The 19,269-nt window shown below is 36.5% G+C and overlaps 1 protein-coding gene across 4 annotated transcripts in view; it reads left to right on the forward strand.

The window, feature by feature from the left end:
• The window catches only part of Pcdh11x (protocadherin 11 X-linked), a 688,067-nt gene that overhangs the window by 119,146 nt on the left and 549,652 nt on the right, over positions 1-19,269 (forward strand). The gene's annotated exons all lie outside the window — the stretch shown is intronic.

The following is a 19,269-nucleotide window of genomic DNA, read 5'->3' on the forward strand; positions in this document are numbered from 1 at the left end:
TGATAGGTAAAGCATATGACGTAAAACTTCAGTTCATCATAGGCTTTAGCTATAGGCGCCCCTTTGTTCACTTTTTTGCTGCTTCTTGGTGCCAGCACTGTGGTAGCTGAGTGGGGCTTGTATACACCTTTAGATTGGCCCTGCCCCGCTACCAGGCACTCACCTGGGGTCCAGTCTGGTACAATTGGGGGTAATGGCAGAGATGATTGCTGGCCTGTAGGCACGAATCCTCCAGTTACTCAAAGGGAAAAGAAGGGAGGGGGCCTCTGGTATAAGAGGGGCCCCACAGGGGGGCCACTAGTAGGAAGCATCTGCAGGTGGCCTGCTGGAGAAGGAGACAGAGACATGGCTCCTACATGGGCCAAGGGGCCATTGTCTGGACACGTGTGAGCCCACTGCCTGACTCTGAGTCTAGCTGCTTTGGAGTGCTTGAAAAGCCAGCTTGCAGTTTTGCTGCTGTCCTAAGTGGAGAATTACTAGCTAGATAAGCTATGTGGGCCCACGTGTCTGGGCCATGTGGATGCCCAGAAATCATCCAGGGGGGGTGACCTGGAGAACTTCCCAAAAGGATCTGGCCTCCCTCTGGGACAGCTTAATTCCCTTAACTTTCATAAAAGCCCATAATCTATGAATCTGTGATTCCTTTTGGTGGGAGACAATATTAAAGTAAAGGAGGAAAAAGAGAAAAATAGTTCATGTGTGATGGGGGAAAGAGAAACAGAGGGGGATTTTGGCAACACGCAATGAGATGTCAGGGTTCAGGCAGTGGATGGCTGATCTTCAGTCAATACCAAAGAGTGGCCTTGGCCAAGAGACATCAGTTGCCAGTTGGTCGTTTCTGGTCCCTCCCTATGGCGCAAACTGAAAATAAATGAGGGAAAAGAGAATCTTGCCAACCCTCACAAACATGAAGGCAAAGGCCTGATATCCCCCAAACAATGATCATCCATCTGGGAGAGTGCACACTTACCTTGGCGCATCTCAGAGGATCCCTGTTCAAGCTCCAGCTGTGGGTTCCTGGGTTCTTGATCTGGGCTGGCTGCAGTTCCTCTGAAGGCATCCCAGGCAACTGTGGAGACCAAGGTTGTGCTCACATGATGAGAAAATCACTCACTCCCGGGAGTCAGTTCTGGTGAACAGGTCTCAGTTTATTGTCAGGGAAAACAGATTTATAAGCATCTCAAGGCTGGAAAAGGACCCTAAGGGGATTGGTGGATTTAAAGATTGCTAGTCTATGGGCACATTCCACAGTGCCTGACATATTTGGAGCAGTGTTTTTAACCATCTTTGAAATAAATGTAGGAAGATGTTATGGCCATATCATTAATAATTTTGTGAAAGCATATAATGGGCTAAGAATTTTGATATTTATATTTGAAATACACTTTACCATAAATGCTACTTCAATGGGAAAATTAAATTGACCATCTAATATATCCTAAATTTCCATTAACTTCTGAAAGCATTCTAGTCCAGTCTTTATCCTGGACACATTGATCATATGATAAGTAGCTTTATCCTATTAAACTCAGTGGACATTTGCAGTTCCATGCCTTTCTGACTCATCAGACACTTTCTCTCATTTCCTCTTTTTGGAGTCCTGTTTTCTTTATTTTAAATTGTGTATTTATTTATTTATGATAGAGAGGGAGAGAATGGGTACATCAGGGCTTCCAGACATTGCAAACTAACTCCAGATGCATGTGGCACCATGCACATTTGGCTTATGTGGTTTCTAATGAGTCAAATCTGGGACCTTATGCTTCTCAGGCAAGTGCCTTAACCATTTAGCCATCTCCTCTGCCTTGGAGTCCTTCCTTCTTAACTTCCATAATGAATTCTTTTGTGGGTTTTCTGTTTGAAGACAATTCTTTTTTTTTTTTTATTTTGTATTTGGGTACTCCATTGAAGGCAAAAATGTTTAATTCTCATTAACTTTATTTCTTCAACCTACATTTCTCATTCTTTCATACTCTCTCTTGGTGTATCATGTATGATACACACTTGTACCCCTGGAACCAGTATTTCCCCTACATTTTCTTTATTTTTCAATTGTTCATTTGTACATCTTCTTTTCAGACATCTCTGTTCAATTCTGTACCCACTGTTCCAATCGGTTGTTTGTTTTCTTGGTGTTTAATTTATTTATTTCTTTGTATATTCTAGATACAAATCCTCTGTCAAATGTATAGTTGGGAAATATTTAACCATTCAGTAGTCTGTCTGCTCAGTTTTTTCATAGTTTATTTGTTGATAATTCACTATTCTGGCAATACATTACTATTAATTAACAGTAGCAACTTCACAAAATTGGATGAGTAGACAATATAAGAAGAAAAATAATTAAAATTAACTGTCATCCAACCAACTTTCAAAAAAATTAAATATATATTCAAGAAGTCATTTTTAAAATAAAATGGGTTTTCATTTTATTAAATATTGTTTCAAATAAGTTTGATGGATATATGATATTTTGTTTAGTTTTATAATAAATTTACTTATCATGTATTGGCAAATGTTTTCTTTTACTCTAGTATAAACAATGCTATCATGAACCTTCCGGTAAACAAACCTCTGTGTATTGAATGAACTATAAATATAATTTACAGGTAAACAATGGAAACGATACCATTTAAAATTAGTAATAAGATAAAATTAATATTGGTTTAAAATGTAAAATTATTTCAAACAGTATACTCAAAAAATTAACACAGAGAAAATAGTAAATAGTGAAATTAAAATTACTGTGCTATTACATCAGGAGAGACCTAAAGTAATGTATTCAAGGGGAAATATATTTTAAAAAAATCTTTGGCTGGGCGTGGTGGCGCACACCTTTAATCCCAGCACTCGAGAGGCAGAGGTAGGAGGATCGCCGAGAGTTCGAGGCCACCCTGAGACTCCATAGTGAATTCCAGGTCAGCCTGGGCTAGAGTGAGACCCAACCTTAAAAAAAAAAAATAAAAACTTTGGCATTATCATGTGTTGAAGAAAATCTCTTAAATTAACATTTTTAAAAGTTTTTGCTGATCCAATAGATATGACAAAATAACTTGAAGGCATTTATCAAGGCTTGCTACCTTTAAAAGAGAGCAACTCAGATTAATTATTTGAATTTGGCAATCCTTTAGATCCTTTATAAATTCAGGTTTTTGTCCCATATAGTCTAATAAATAATTGAAATATTCTATTCTAAAGAACACTATATAACTGGTATGTAACATCAATTTTATAATTTGTACATATTTTTATTATATAGTTAAATTGTCTAATTTATCCACCACACACACACACTTTGTTGATGCATGATAAGGAAAACTGACCTATGTTTTTATTCACAAAGTAATATTTTCATATATGTATATATTATAAAATATTTATCACATAAGAAGTTGGGTGTGGTGGTGCACTCCTTTAATCCCAGCACTTGAGAGGCAGAGGTAGGAAGATTGCTTTGAATTGGAGGCCATCATGAGGCTACATAGTGAATTCCAGGTTAGGCTGGGCTAAAGTGAGACCCTACTTGAGCAAAGCAAAAATAATAATAATTATCACATTAAACGGGTTCACCACCTCATAGTTTTTTTTGTGGTGAAATTACTTAACTTTGAATCTTTTAATAGATTTTAAGTACTTAATAGCATATTCTTTACTATAGTCATATATGTATTAAATCTCCAAAATTTTAGATATTTTTTTATAAACCTATTGATCATGCATCCTGAGCGTCATTTTTCAGGAATGCCAATTTTTTTTTTTAATTTTTTTTAATTTATTTTTTATTTATTTGAGAGCGACAGGCACAGAGAGAAAGATAGATAGAGGGAGAGAGAGAGAATGGGCGCGCCAGGGCTTCCAGCCTCTGCAAACGAACTCCAGACGCGTGCGCCCCCTTGTGCATCTGGCTAACGTGGGACCTGGGGAACCGAGCCTCGAACCGGGGTCCTTAGGCTTCACAGGCAAGCGCTTAACCGCTAAGCCATCTCTCCAGCCCGCCAATTTTTTTTATTCAGCTAGTTTCACTAAGAACAGATCTCTAGACATATAATTTGATAGTAACAGTCAGTGAAACAGTTTTCCAAATAACTTAAATGGATTTAAGGTAAACATCTCACATTTTTGTAAACAGTATCTGTGCGGATATCACCAGGATAAGATTTTGTTAAGTTATATACTAGTATTTTTTAATCTTTTTGTTCCCATTAAAGGCTACCTAAAGTTGAGAGAAAATATATTAAAAGTTTCAGAATGGTTTATATTAACATTTAATTATGACATGCATTTAAATCTATGAGCCCAATCAAAAGGATTTGCTGTTGGGGCTGGAGAGATGGCTTAGTGGTTAAGTGCATGTCTGTGAAGCCTAAGGACCCTAGTTCAAGGCTCCATTCCCCAGGACCCACGTAAGCTAGATGCACAAGTTGGCACATGCATCTGGAGTTCATTTTCCATGGCTGGAGGCCCTGGTGCACCACACCCATTCTTTCTCTATTTATCTACCTCTTTCTCTCTCTGTCTGTCACTCTCAAGTAAATTTAAAAAAATAAACAAAATGATTTGCTATTGGAATTTTGTCCTTTTGACATGTAGTGAAATGCTAATATAATAAAGTTCCAGTAGTCATGGGAGACAAGTGGTTTCATTATTCTTATACAAATAATTGCTAAAACAAAATATAAATATTTGTCAAGCCATATATATATATATATAATTTATCTTAAGTTACAAATTAATCTTAGATTTCCCAAGTTGCACTGAAGGCATTCAAGAAAATCCACAGATAAAGGAAACCATTTATGATTAAAAACATATAAAGAATTTTATATGTGGGCTGGAGAAATGGCTTAGTGGTTAAGCGCTTGCCTGTGAAGCCTAAAGACCCTGGTTCAAGGCTCGATTCTCCAGGACCCACGTTATCCAGATGCACAAGGGAGAGCATGTATCTGGAGTTCCTTCACAGTGGCTGGAGGCCCTTGTGTGCCCATTCTCTCTCTCTCTATCTGCCTCATTCTCTGTCTGTTGTTCTCTAATAAAAAAAATTTAAAAATCTTTAAAAAAAGAATTTCACATGTGATATATTTTTTTTCTTTTTAAAGTTCAGCAGTGGAAAATATACATTTTGTTTTCTTTCAAAGTCTATGATATGTATGTAAAATGTTACTCTCACTTTATTTCTTACATCATAATTGTGATTAGTTCAATTAATGATATATAAAAATGGTTGGCTAGAATTTTTATTCTATATCATTAGGAGATAAAATTGTTAAAGTCTATCAATATTTATTGCCCTAATATGATTATTATCAATTGTAAACTAGGGCAGGAGAGATGGCTTAACGGTTAAGGCACATACCTGCAAAGCCAAAGGACTCAGGTTCAATTCATCAGGGTCCACATAAGACACATGCACAAGGTGGCACATGTGTCTGGGGTTCATTTGCAGTGGCTAAAGGGCCTAGTGTGCCCATTCTGTTTCTCTCACTTTCTCTCTCTCTCTCTCTCAAATAAATACAAAGTACTAATTGTAAACTATTTTGGAAAATGTAAATACAGAAGAAAAGCTCACTGAATTCAGAAGATTATTATACTATAATATGTTTTATCAATTCTAATTTGTATAAATTGCCTGAATTTAATTCACAGATTTTTAATGGAATACACACACACACACACACACACACACACACACACACACACACTAAACATGTATCCATAAAGTAAATACTGACTTATAAAACTCAATACCATTAAAATTTTATCAGATCTAGTATACTTCTTCAGACAAAATAAAATAATAGAAAATGATTTTCAGTTAATATAATCAGTGCATGTGGCATAAAATACAGTGTGATCCTCAAGTGAGCCACACACTGAAACACAGGTATAGAAAAATAGAAAGATGGGCTGGAGGGATTGCTCAGTGGTTAAGGCACTTGCTTGTGAAGCCTAACGACCCAGGTTCATTTCCCCAGTTCCCACATAAAGACAGATGCAAAAGGTTGTATATGCATCTGGAGTTTGTGTTTAGTAGCTGCAGGCGCTGGCACACACATTCTCTCTCTCTCTCTCTGAAAATATACAAGAATTTTTTTAAAGTAGAAAAAATAGTCCAATCATGATTGGTTTACTTTAAAAGTTCTTAAAATTGAGATCAGAACTGGGGCTATAGAGATGGCTCAGCAGCTAAGGTATTTGCCTGCAATGTCTAATGACAAGAGTTGGATTCCCCAGTATGCACATAAATCCAGATGCACAGTGGTGCATGCATCTGGAGTTCATTTGCAGCAGCTAGAGGCCCTGGCATGCCCATTCTTTCTCTCTCTGTCTATCCTCCTCTCATTGTCTGTAATAAATAAATATAAGTAAATATTGAAAATATATAGGAATTGTTCTTAAAAACCTGGCATCATTATAATTTTATAACTATAGAAGTATTATAATAATGGAAGTGTTATAAATCTTAAAACTGGAAGGAAAAAAAAACTTATATATAAGTAAATGCAGCTTATTAGGCCTACCTCTAAATTCTCTATAAAGTGGAAGGGTCATGACAAATGGTATAATTGAAAGCAAACTCAAAGCAAGGTTTATAGGAGACTAGTCAAGTCTGCCTACTACTTCTTTCCTTGATTTTTCTGTCGTCAATACAGCTCCTCAATTATATGAATTTACATCTACTTAATGTGATAATGCCAAGGTACAATGTAAACACATATATAAAAATATGAGCACATTTGATGTCAAATAATCTGGTATTTAGCTGGGCATGGTGGTGCATGCCTTTTATGGCAGCACTTAGGATGGAGAGGTAGGTGGGTCAACATGAGTTTGAAGCTACCCTAAGACTACACAATTAATTCCTGGTCAGCCTGGGCTAGGGTGAGACACTACATTGAAAAACCAAAAAGTAAAATAAAATAAAATAAATCTTGTATTTGAGTATATCCTGAAGATTTAATTAATCTTTTCAACTTTCAACATTAGGGTCCTGATCTGGCAATAATGAGACACTGTTTGTATACCTGACAAGATGTGCAAAACAAATCCATTGTAACTCAGGGAAATGAAAGAATCTGCATTTATATTGGCAGTTTTATCCCTCACTTCCTTAATAGGATTAGTTTGATTTACTTAATTTAATATAATATACTCTTAGAGCTTCTTTAAATTTGGACAGAATAGTTGATTTTATATTAATTTCACTTACTTCTTAAATTTCCTAACATATGGGAATGCTTACATGTTTATTCAATGTGAAACAATGAAACTAGATAAGTGATAAAAATATTTTATCTGTAGAGATTGGTTTAAATATATATATATATATATATATATATATATATATATGAATTAATAAGGGGAGTCTAATGATTTCATTACTATAAACCAAAGGGAAAACACTTTCAATAGGGTATATGCATGTACAATACTCCACATTACTCCATATGATAACTTAGAAATTCATGTGTTATGTTCCTGCCAATTTATTGAATCTTTGGATAAATTACTATTAAAAATAATGATTTTTTTGAGTTGTCACTAAAGGAACACAGCAAATATACTTGGAAAGATGTGAAGAATGACAAGATCAGCCCAACAGTTTGCCAGAGTTTAATTTCCTTCCTTATGAAAAGAGAATATTACATTCAGTGTTATCATAAATCATCAGTAACTTAAGCCCTCAAAACTCTTCATTTTTTTATATATCTGTAGGTTGGAAATCTGGACAGGACCCAGATATATTCTTTGCTTAGTGTCACAAAACTAAACTTAAGGTGTTAGCATAGTTGGCTCTTATCTGGAGGATTAAGAGTCAAAAGTCTGCCTTCAGTCTTACTCAGGATGTTAGAAAAAAATTGTTTCCCTATTGAGGTTCCTATATTCTTACTAGATCTTAGCCAGGATATTAGGCTCACCTAGACAATCTTTTTTTAATGCAATGTTAAATCAACTGACTAGGAACTTTACTGTATCAATATTTCCACTTAATGGAACAGACACAGTTATAATAATCACTGTCCCAGAAATTTATCACATCTCTGTTGAGGTTGGCATTTTATAATTTTTCCTATATTAAAAGGCTTGAATAAAAATGATACTCAATTTTTAATTTTCTGTTTTAAGTAACTTATTCTCCAGAAGTTAACTGAAATCTGGATAATTCATTACATGTATCATTATTATTTTTCATAAGGTTCTGTTTTCTATCTCAATTGAAAGAAAAAAGAGTATTCATTTTGGCTTTTCTGGATAAGTTAATGAAAAATTTAATCCTGTGGATAACTCTGCAAGATAAATGAAAAGTTTATACTGTAATCTATTAATAAAACCAGCAATTTCAGCCCTACAAAAAGTTAAAGCTGCCAATTTCCAAACTAGTATACAAGACAATTGTTCCAAAATGAAAGAGAGTATTTGGCTATGGTGGCAATAACTTCTAATTAAAGCACTCAGGAAGATAAAACCATAGAATCTCAAGTTTGAAGTCACCCTGGGCTACATAAATGTCCTTATTTCAAAGAGAGAGGGAGATAGGTAGAGAGAAAGAGATTTGTGTCATCTCATTCAAATATGTAAGTCCATAGATATCCATTTTTTGCAATACGATTTGTAAGCCATATTGGAGAATGCAACTTGATACTTTCTGTAAAATCTTGACAAATTTGTCCATAGCTTCCACAGGGACCTTCAGTCAGAAGGCAGCTGATAACATGCCTTGGTGTCACATAAACTTCAGGAAAAATCAAAGTGAAACAAAACTTGGGATTTAATAGAAAAAAATAAGCAAAAAAAATTAGTGGTTTAAATGTAAAATATGTCTCATAACCTAACGTAGTTGCTTAATTCCAGCTGATAGTTCTGTTGGGGAAGGTTGTTCAATGTTTATGAGATAGACCCCTGCTGTAGGAAGTCTTTCACTGTAGAGTGTAGACCTTGTGTTGTTACAGACCAGTAACACTTGTCATGCTCTCTCTCTCTATTTCCTTCCTGATGAAGGGACAGTGTATTATAAGCTCTCTTCCCCTCCCATTTGCTGTGTTGGATTTCCACTCAAAACAGTGAGCCACAGACAAACCATTTCCTTCTTTAAGCTACTCAGGTATTCTGTACCAGAAATGAGACTTTAACAAATACAGAAAATTGGTACAAGGAGTGGGGTCATTTAAATGGCCACATTGTTATTGGTCTTTTGAAAATGGATTTTGGGGGCTGGAGAGATGGCTCACCTGTTAAGGTGCTTGCCTGCAAAGCCTAAGGACATGGGTTTGATTCTCCAGATCCCACATTTGCTGGGTGCATGCATCTGGAGTTTGTTTTTATTAGCTAGAGGTGCTGGCACACCTATTCTCACTCACTCTTTCCCTCCCTCTCTGCCTATAATAAATAAATAAATAAAAATAAAATCTTCAGAAAATAAAATGGTCTTTGGAAGAATGTGAATAGGTTTGGTACTTCTTTAAACTAGATAAGATTTAAGCAGAACATTTTTGTTGTTGTTTTGTTTTTTTGTTTTTTGAGGTAGTTTCACTCCAGCTCAGGCTGTCATGGAATTATGGATATAGTCTCCTCGATGTGGCTTGTACCGACAGCAGTTCTCCTAAGTCTGCCTCCCAAGTGCATGGAATAAAGGCATTTATCATCATTCCGGGCTTAAAACCAGAGCTTAATGGGCCCATCTGAGGAAATTTCTGAAGACCAGAATGCTGAGAGAAATGTGTACTATGGAAGATTGACTCATGAGGCTCCACAGGAGAAAAGGGTTAGGATACCTAGAATTGGTACCGTTCATATGAATTTTTTGTCAAAGCAACTGGCTGGCTTTATGTGGCTTGTGTCCTAAGACCTTGAGCAAGGATGAGTTTAAAAATGAATGGACTAATGTGTTTGAAGAAATTATAATAATGGATGTATTTAATGTAATTTGGATTATTATTTCTGCTCTTATTCAGATCTACAATGGAAAAGGAAGTATAGAACAGAAAGATAGGAAAAAAAAAATGTGACGTTTGGCATAAAAAATTAGGCAGGATTAAGACCCAGGTCCAGAGACTGAAGTGGATTCATTTCCAATTTTTGAAGGGATTACCACAGTTAAACTAAGTTAACATACATTTTCTCTGACCCTTGTTCCACAATATTCCCTGCAATTTGGAAGCTGTGCTCTTTCTCATTTAGTTATTTTTTATATCTTTTTCACAATTTTATTAACATTTTCCATGATTATAAAAAGTATCCCATGGTAATACCCTCCCCCTCACACACTTTCCCCTTTGAAATTCCATTCTCCATCATATTACCTCCCCATCTCAATCATTCTACTTACATATATACAATACCAACCTATTATGTACTCTCCTCCATTCCTCTCTCTTCCCTTTATATCTCCATTTTAACTTACTGGCCTCTGCAACTATGTATTTTCTGTCTCACGCAGAAGCCCTATCATCTGTAGCTAGGATCCACATATGAGGGAGAACATGTGCACTTGGCTTTCTGGGCCTGGGTTACCTCACTTAGTATAATCATTTCCAGATCCATCCATTTTTCTGCAAATTTCATAACTTCATTTTTCTTTACTGCTGAGTAGAACTCCATTGTATAAATCTGCCACATCTTCATTATCCACTCATCAGTTGAGGGACATCTAGGTTGGTTCCATTTCCCAGCTATTGTAAATTGAGCAGCAATAAACATGGTTGAGCATGTACTTCTAAGGAAATGAGATTAGTCCTTTGGATATATGCCTAGGAGTGCTATAGCTATGTCATATAGTAGATCAACCTTTAACTGTTTAGGAACTTCCACACTGATTTCCACAATGGCTGGACCAGATTGCATTCCCACCAGCATTGTAGAAGAGTTCCTCTTTTTCCACATCCCCGCCAACATATATGATCATTTGTTTTCATGATGGTGGCCAATCTGACCGGAGTGAGATGGAATCTCAACGTAGTTTTAATCTGCATTACCCTGATGAGTAGTGACATAGAACATTTTCTTTTGATGTTTATATGCCATTCATATTTCTTCCTTTGAGAATGTTCTATTTAGCTCCATAGCCCATTTTTTGATTGGCTTATTTGATTCCTTATTATTTAACTTTTTGAGTTCTTCGTGTATTCTAGATATTAATCCTCTATCAGATATATAGCTGGCAAAGATTTTTTCCCATTCTGTAGGTTACCTCTTTGCTTTATTCACTGTGTCCTTTGCAGTGGAAAATCTTTGTAATTTCATGAGGTCCCAGGGAATAATCTGTGGTTTTATTGCCTGAGCAATTGGGGTTGTATTCAGAAAGTCTTTGCCAAGACCAACATGTTGAAGAGTTTCCCCTACTTTTTCCTCTAGCACTTTCAGAGTTTCAGGTCTGATGTTAAGCTCTTTAATCCATTTGGACTCAATTCTTGTGCATGGAGAGAGAGAAGAATTTATTTTCATCCTTCTACAGATATATATCCAGTTTTCCCAACACCATTTGCTGAAGAGGCTATCTTTTCTCCAGTAAATATTTTTGGAATTTTTATCGAATATCAGGTGGTTATAGCTACATGGACTTACATCTGGGTCCTGTATTCTGTTCCATTGATCTACATGTCTGTTTTTGTGCCAGTACCATGCTGTTTTTGTTACTATGGCTCTGTAGTATAGGTTAAAATTGGGTGTGGTGATCCCACCAGCCTTATTTTTGTTGCTCAGTATTATTTTAGATATTTGAGGTTTTTTTGTGATTCCAAATGAATTTTTGAATTTTTTTTATTTCCTTGAAGAATGCATTTGGAATTTTGATAGGGATTGCAGTAAATGTGTAGATTGCATTAGGTAAGATTGCCATTTTCCAATCCAGGAACAAGGGATGTTTTGCCACTTTCTAGTGTGTTCTGCAAGTTCTCGCATGAGAGTTTTAAAGTACTCATTGTAGAGATTCTTTACTTCCTTGGTTAGGTTTAATCCAAGGTACGGTATCTTTTTTCTGATGGAATTGTGAATGGGAGTGATTCTCTGATTTAATTGTTTGTGTGTTTTTTGTTAGCATATATGAAGGCTACTGATTTCTGTGTTTTTATTTTGTATCCTGTTACATGGCTGAAGGTTTTTATCAGCTCTAACAGTTTGCTAGTAGAGTCTTTAGGGTCCTTTATGTATAGGAACATGTCATCTGCAAATAATGATAACTTGATCTCTTCCTTTCCAATTTGTATCCCTTTTATGTGTGTCTCTTGCCTTATTGCTATGGCTAAGACTTCCAAAACTATATTGAATAAAAGTGGGGACAGTGGATATCCTTGTCTTTTTCATGATTTTAGTGGAAAAGCTTCCAGTTTTTCCCCATTTAGTAATATGTTGGCTATGGGCTTGTCATAAATAGCCTTTATTATATTGAGATATGTTCCTTCTATTCACAGTCTCCGTAAGACTTTTATCATGAAGGGATGTTGGATTTTGTTAAATGCTTTCTCTTGAGTCTAATGTGATGATCATGTAATTTTTGTCCTTCAACCCATTTATATAATGTATTACATTTATAGATTTGCGTATATTGAACCATTCCCGCATCTCTGGGATAATAACTACTTGGTCAGGGTGAATGATGTTTTTGATATATTCTTGTATTCTGTTTCCCAATATTTTGTTGAGAATTTTTGCGTCTATGTTCATGAGGGAGATTGGTCTGTAAATATCTTTTTTTGTTCTATCTTTGCCTGGTTTTGGTATCAAGGTGATGCTGGCTTCATAGAAAGAATTTGGTAGAATTTCTTCCTTTTCTATTTCCTGGAAAAGCTTAAGAAACAATGGTGTTAGCTCTTCCTTGAAGTTCTGGTAAAATTCAGCAGTGAAACCATCTGGGCCTGGGCTTTTTTTAGTTGGGAAATTATTGCTAACAGCTTGGATCTCTATATTTGTTGTAGGTCTATTTAAGTGATTAATCTCATTTTGATTTAATTTAGGTAGGTCATATAAATCAAGGAGATCATCCATTTCTTTCAGATTTTCATACTTTGTGGAGTATACGTTTTATAGTATGTCCTTATGATTTTTTGAATTTCTCTAGAATCTGTTGTGTTGTTACCTTGTTCATCTATGATTTTATTAATTTGTGTCTCTTCTCTCTTTCTTTTGGTCAGATTTACTAAGGGTTTATCAATCTTGTTTATCCTTTCAAAGAACCAACTCTTTGTTTCATTAATTAATTAATTCTTTGGATTGCTTTTTGTTTGTTTGTTGGTTTCTACTTCATTAATTTCTGCCCTAATCTTTATTATTTCTTCCCGTCTACTGATTTTTGGTTTGCCTTGTTCTTCTTTTTCCAAGGCTTTAAGGTGAAGCATTAGGTCGTTTACTTGTGACCTCTCTAATTTCTTTTTTTTTTTTTTTTTAATTTATTTGAGAGCAACAGACACAGAGAGAAAGACAGATAGAGGGAGAGAGAGGGAATGGGCGTGCCAGGGCTTCCAGCCTCTGCAAACGAACTCCAGATGCGTGCACCCCCTTGTGCATCTGGCTAACGTGGGACCTGGGGAACCGAGCCTCGAACCGGGGTCCTTAGTCTTCACAGGCAAGCGCTTAACCGCTAAGCCATCTCTCCAGCCCTCTAATTTCTTAATATAGGCACTTGAGGCTATAAATTTACCTCTTAGAACTACCTTCATTGTATCCCAGAGATTTTGGTATGTTGTGTTCTCATTAACGTTGGACTCTCTAAATTTTTTGATTTCCTTCTTGGTTTCTTCATTGACCTATTCATCATTTGGTAGTGTATTGTTTGGTTTCCATGATTTTGTATATGCTCTATGGCCTTTCTTGCTACTGATTTGTAGTTTAATTCCATTATGGTCACATAGAGTGCAAGGAATTATTTCAATTTTCCTGAATTTGTTAAGATTTGCTTTGTGTCCTAATATATGGTCTATTTTAGAAAATGTTGCATGTGCTGCTGAAAAGAATGTATATTCTGCAGCATTTGTATGAAATGTCTTGTATACATCTGTTAGGTCCATTCCTTCTATGACCTCATTTAGTCCAGATGCCTCTCTGTTTATATTTTCCAAGGATGACCTGTCCATTGATGAGAGTGGGGTGTTAAAATCACTCAGCACCACTGTGTTTGGTGTTATTTGTTACCTTTGCTCTAAAAGTTTTTGTTTGATGAATTTGGGAGCCCCCATGTTAGGTACATATATGTTTAGGATTGTAATGTCCTCCTGTTGGAGTGTGCCCTTAATCAATATAAAGTGACCTTCCTTATCTTTCTTGACTAACGTTGGACTAAAGTCTACCTTGTCAGATATTAGGATAGTAACCCCTGATTTTTTTCTAGGCCCATTTGCTTGTAACACTGTTTTCCAACCTTTTACCCTAAGATAATGTCTATCCTTTGTAGAAAGGTGAGTTTCTTGGAGACAACAAATTGTAGTATCCTGCTTTTTAACCCAGTCTGCAAACCTATGTCTTTTGGTTGGGGCATTGAGGCTGTTGATATTAAGAAATATTTTTGAAAGGTGTGTATTTATGTTCGCCATTTTGTGTGTGTGTGTGTGTGGTTTCTGGTTCTACCTTTGCTCTCTTGTTTTAACTTGTAATTCAGTATTGCTTGTTTTGCCCAGGTTCCTTATATGTGTGCCTTTCCTTTTCTTCAGCATGGAGGATTCTTTCCAGTATTTTCTGTAGCGCTGGTTTTGTCTTCAAATACTCCTTTAACCTGCTTTTGTCATGGAATATCCTTATTTCTCCATTTAGTTGACTGGAGAGCTTTGCAAGATAAAGTAACCTTTGTTGAGTTGTTATCTTTCAGAACTTGGAATATATCACTCCAGGCCCTTCTGGCTTTTAAACTTTGTGTTGAATAATCTGCTGTAATCCTGATGGAATTGCCTTTGTAGGTAACTTGATTTTTCTCTCTAACTGCTTTCAATATTTTTTCTTTGGTTTGTGTGTTTGGAAGTTTGATTATAATATGGTGAGGAGAGGTTCTTTCCAGGTTTTGTCTGGATGGGGTTCTAAAGGCTTCCTGTATTTGCATTGGCACCTCTTTCCCAATTTTGGGGAAGTTTTCTTCTATGATTTTGTTGAAGACACCTACTATGCCTTTAGAGTGGAATTCTTCTCCTTCTATTATGCCTTGAATTCTTATATTTGATCTTTTCATAGTGTCCTGAATATCTTGAAATTCCCACACATACTTTTCTATAAATTTTTCCTTCTGTTTGTTGGACTGCATTAGATCTGCCACCTTGTGTTCTAGCTTAGATATTCTATCCTCTCCTTCATCCATTCTACTGGTGAGATTTTCTACAGAGTTTTTTATTTCATTAACTGTGTTCCTCATTGCTAGTAATTCTGCCTGATTTTTCTTTATTATTTCTCCTTCCTTATTTATGTCTTGTATTGCCTTCTTTATTTCATTAAATGGGTGTCCTGCATCTTCTTTGACTCCTTTGATTTCCTCTTTGAATTCCTCTTTGACTCCTTTGATGTATTCTTTGTCTTCTTTGAACATGTTTACAATCATTCTTTTGAAATCTTTCTTAGGCATTTCCTCTAACTCGTTCTCACTGGAGGTCATTTCTGATGTATAAATACTTTTAGGTGGATTTATATTTCTTGATTTTTAGTGTATCTCATGTTATAATGTATATATTTTTGCATCTTGGATTAAGTTAATGCTTTGATTTTCTAGCTATCTGGGCATTCTTAGCTGTATCAATTGATTTGATGTTATATATTTTCAGGGTAGGAGCTTAAGTTTTTGGTGTGGCTCTTAAGACTCTCAGAGTATCTACAAAGGTGTTCTTAGGTGTTGAGTTTGCCTGATATGGGAGTATTCAAGTAGGCTGAATGGAAGAAAATACAGTTAATTCTAAAATTTAACTAAACACTGTGCACATTCAATCAAAAATAATCCCAAGTATGTATGCAAGAGCAGTTATTATAACAATCAGATCCTGTATCAACAAAGAGGTTAAGATTTGTGGTCTGTTGAGGGGTCCAAGTCAGCTTGTGACCAAGTGAGACCCTTCCCTGGTGCTATACCAGTTACCTTTTTGTATTTTGGTCTCAGTTAATTTTCTGGCTTGGTCATTGGGATTTCTTGAGCTGTGCGCTGGCTTTTCCTGTGGGGCAAACCAAGCATGGAAACTTTGATCCTGCAGATTGGCACCCCTGGTGCTGGAACTGCTGCTACTGGTGCTAGATGTTTTGCTGCTGCTGCTGCAGTTGTAGCTTCCACTGCTGGATCCTTCAGTACTGCCTCTGAAGCTGCTACTGCTGGAACCGCTGCTGCTACCACTGAAGCTGCTGCTGCTGGATCTGCCACCGCTGCTGCTGAAGCTGCTGCTCCATCTGCTCCCAATGGGGCCAATCTTGCTGTTGCTGGAGCCGCTGATGTTGCTGCCTTACTCTGCTCCGTCTTGGGTCCCGCTGTTGGCTCAAGTTGGCATGGCCAGGTCCCAGGACCGCTGCTCTGTTCGCTGGAGCTGGGCACAGGCAGTGGGGGAGGGGAGATAGCTGATGCTGCTTTGGTTATTTCTCTGTTCCATGTGCTTTTCTACGTCGTGATCTGCTCCTCCATTGTTCACTGCCACTCTCCCTTCATGTTTCTAGAGTTTGTGGAGAGCTCTGGTATGAGTGGAAGCTCCCCTCACCTGTTTTTTCCTGGGGCTCAGGATAAGCCTGGTGGCTTTCTGGTGCACCGCTGCTGCCGCCACAGTTGGAGGACCTGCTGGGGCTGTTTTTGCCCACCTGTGCAGGCTCTGGATGCTCTGGATCTCTTCTACTGCTCCGCTGCTGTTTCAATTTCATATATGTATGTGTATATATATATATATATATATATATATATATATATATATATATATATATATATACACATACATATATATATATGAATTAATATGGGGAGTCTAATGATTTCATTACTATAAACCAAAGGGAAAACACTTTTTAGTAAAAGTGTGAATTTTGCTGGGATTTTTTGGTCTTTTTCCCCCTAGGCTGCTTTGGCGTGGTACCTATGCCGCCAGCTAAACCAGATCTCTCCTTTAGTTTTAAGCTTTTGGTCACCTCTAACTTTTTGCTTTGAGGAGTTTTGACCCCACAATTATTACTGATTTCCCCAGTGAGGAGGGCCCTTAATGGAATGGGGCAGGTGGGAGGTGACATAAGTGTATAACCCAATGGGAATATGACCAACTTGCAATATATTCACATTTTAGAATTTCCAATAAAAACTAAAATGATAATACAAAAACAAATATAATCCACCTGCTTTGCACTGAGACAATAGAGACAATATCTAGAGGGCAAGACTCAATCCCTTAAAGAAATGATCAAGGGCTGGAGAAATGGCTTAGCAGTGAAGGAGTATGCCTGCAAAACCAAGGACCCAGGCTCAATTCCACAGGACCCATGTAAGCTTGATGCACAAGTGGGTGCATGTGTCTGGAGTTTGTAGCACCTGGAGGCACCGATATGACCATTCTCTCTATCTGACTCCCCCCCACCTCAAATAAATAAAAATAACAAAAAAAGAATAAAAAAGAAAGGCTTAAGATACTAATTCTTTGGAGGAAAAAGGCCTGAAGTGAGAATGCTTATGAAGGTCTTTGTTCCCCAATGTCAGCATAAAGAAGCAGTTACAACTAAAATTCAAGGCTAGGCTTCAATCTTGTATGATGGTATAACTGTGCGGTATTGTCCACATAGTGCTGATTTTGAATGGATAAAAATTATGAGATAGAGAAGGTCCTAGATTTTGCCAGTCTTGCACTGAATGTGAGGATAAACAATGTGATGCCAGTTTGAAGGCAAGGAAAGGAGGCCTCTTGAGGCTCCTGAATGAAGCTGTGAAGGTGAATACTAACTTGTCACAGAAACCTGAATATGTTGGTGAAGTAATGACCTTGGGGCATTTGCTAAAACAAGCTGCAGACTCAGTGGTTCCATCCCAGGAGAGAGGCTACAAGCTTAAGCTTTTCATACCTTTTGGAGCACAGATTATTTCATCAGGAGTCCCAAAAACAGGACATAGAGCTTCAATTTTGATGGTTGTCCTGCTGTGCTTTTGTCTTGCTTTGGTAAAATCTGTCCTTTCCATGACCCCATTCCTTCCTTCCTTTTGGAATGGGAAATGCTTATTCTACACCATGATATACTAGTAATATATAACTTGTATTTTAATTTCACAGTGCTCAAAATTAAGGGAGTTTCTTGTGTCTCAGATGAGACTTTAGACTTTACAAGAGCATTGAGACTGGTAAAAACTATAGAGATTTTAAAGATAATGTTGAGTATATTTATATAATGAGGTGGCCATGACTTAATTAGGACCATGGACAGAGTGCCTGGGTTTGAATATAGAATATCCCTCATTGCTGTATGTATTTAAATAATCCCCAGCTGGTGTTACTATTTGGGAATGTTGTTGATCTTTTAAGAGATGGAACCTCAAAATAGTGTGTCATTGTCACTCAGGCAAAGCCTTGAAGTGTGACAGCCAAACCCCACTTGCCATTCTCTCCCTTTCTCCCTGCTTCTCTCTCTTCGCCCCCCCTACTGATATAACTATGTGATGTTAATTTCCTACTCCTCCATGCTCTCCCTGAGATAAAAGACTTTCTCTCAAAAATGAAAGCTGCAAATCAACCTTTTTCTTCCTTAAGATGCTTTTGATCAGGAATTTTGTCTCATCAATAAGAAAGTATCTGACACTAGGACAAATTGCCAGAGTTAGAAATGTAACATACGGTATGTTACAGTAGAGGTACAAAAGTGATTTTAGACTTTTAGTGCTTAAAGGAGGTAATATATAACTATAGTTGAAAAAAAAGGAAAAAAATGACACTCTACTCATTCCTGATGACAATATTTTTGATAATTTTGAAATTATAAAGCAATTTAGAACATAATGTGTGGGCTTATATATAAGAAAGAAATATGATTAAAACGATAGCACATGTTTTTATCCTAAGTATGGATCACTATTTTTATATTTTTGTCATGGTTTTACAAAGGGGTCTCATTTTGATGCATTCTGTACAAGTCTTTCTCTGTTCAATTGTGTCAAAATCCTTGACTCACTAAGTAATAAAGTTTAATCAAATCTAGGTATTGAGGTTAGGGTGACAAGTTCTTTCCTTTTCTATGTTCCCTTAGCCTTTCCCTTTCTTTCATCCTGCCTCAGTTACAGATATTTGATTGAAGTTAAAATATTGTTTCTTCTCATAATCTTAATCATATAATATAAAATTATAGTAAACAGTTAATAACTCATTT

Source organism: Jaculus jaculus, chromosome X, assembly GCF_020740685.1.
Source record: "Jaculus jaculus isolate mJacJac1 chromosome X, mJacJac1.mat.Y.cur, whole genome shotgun sequence".
In the NCBI taxonomy this organism is placed as follows: Eukaryota; Metazoa; Chordata; class Mammalia; order Rodentia; family Dipodidae; genus Jaculus; species Jaculus jaculus.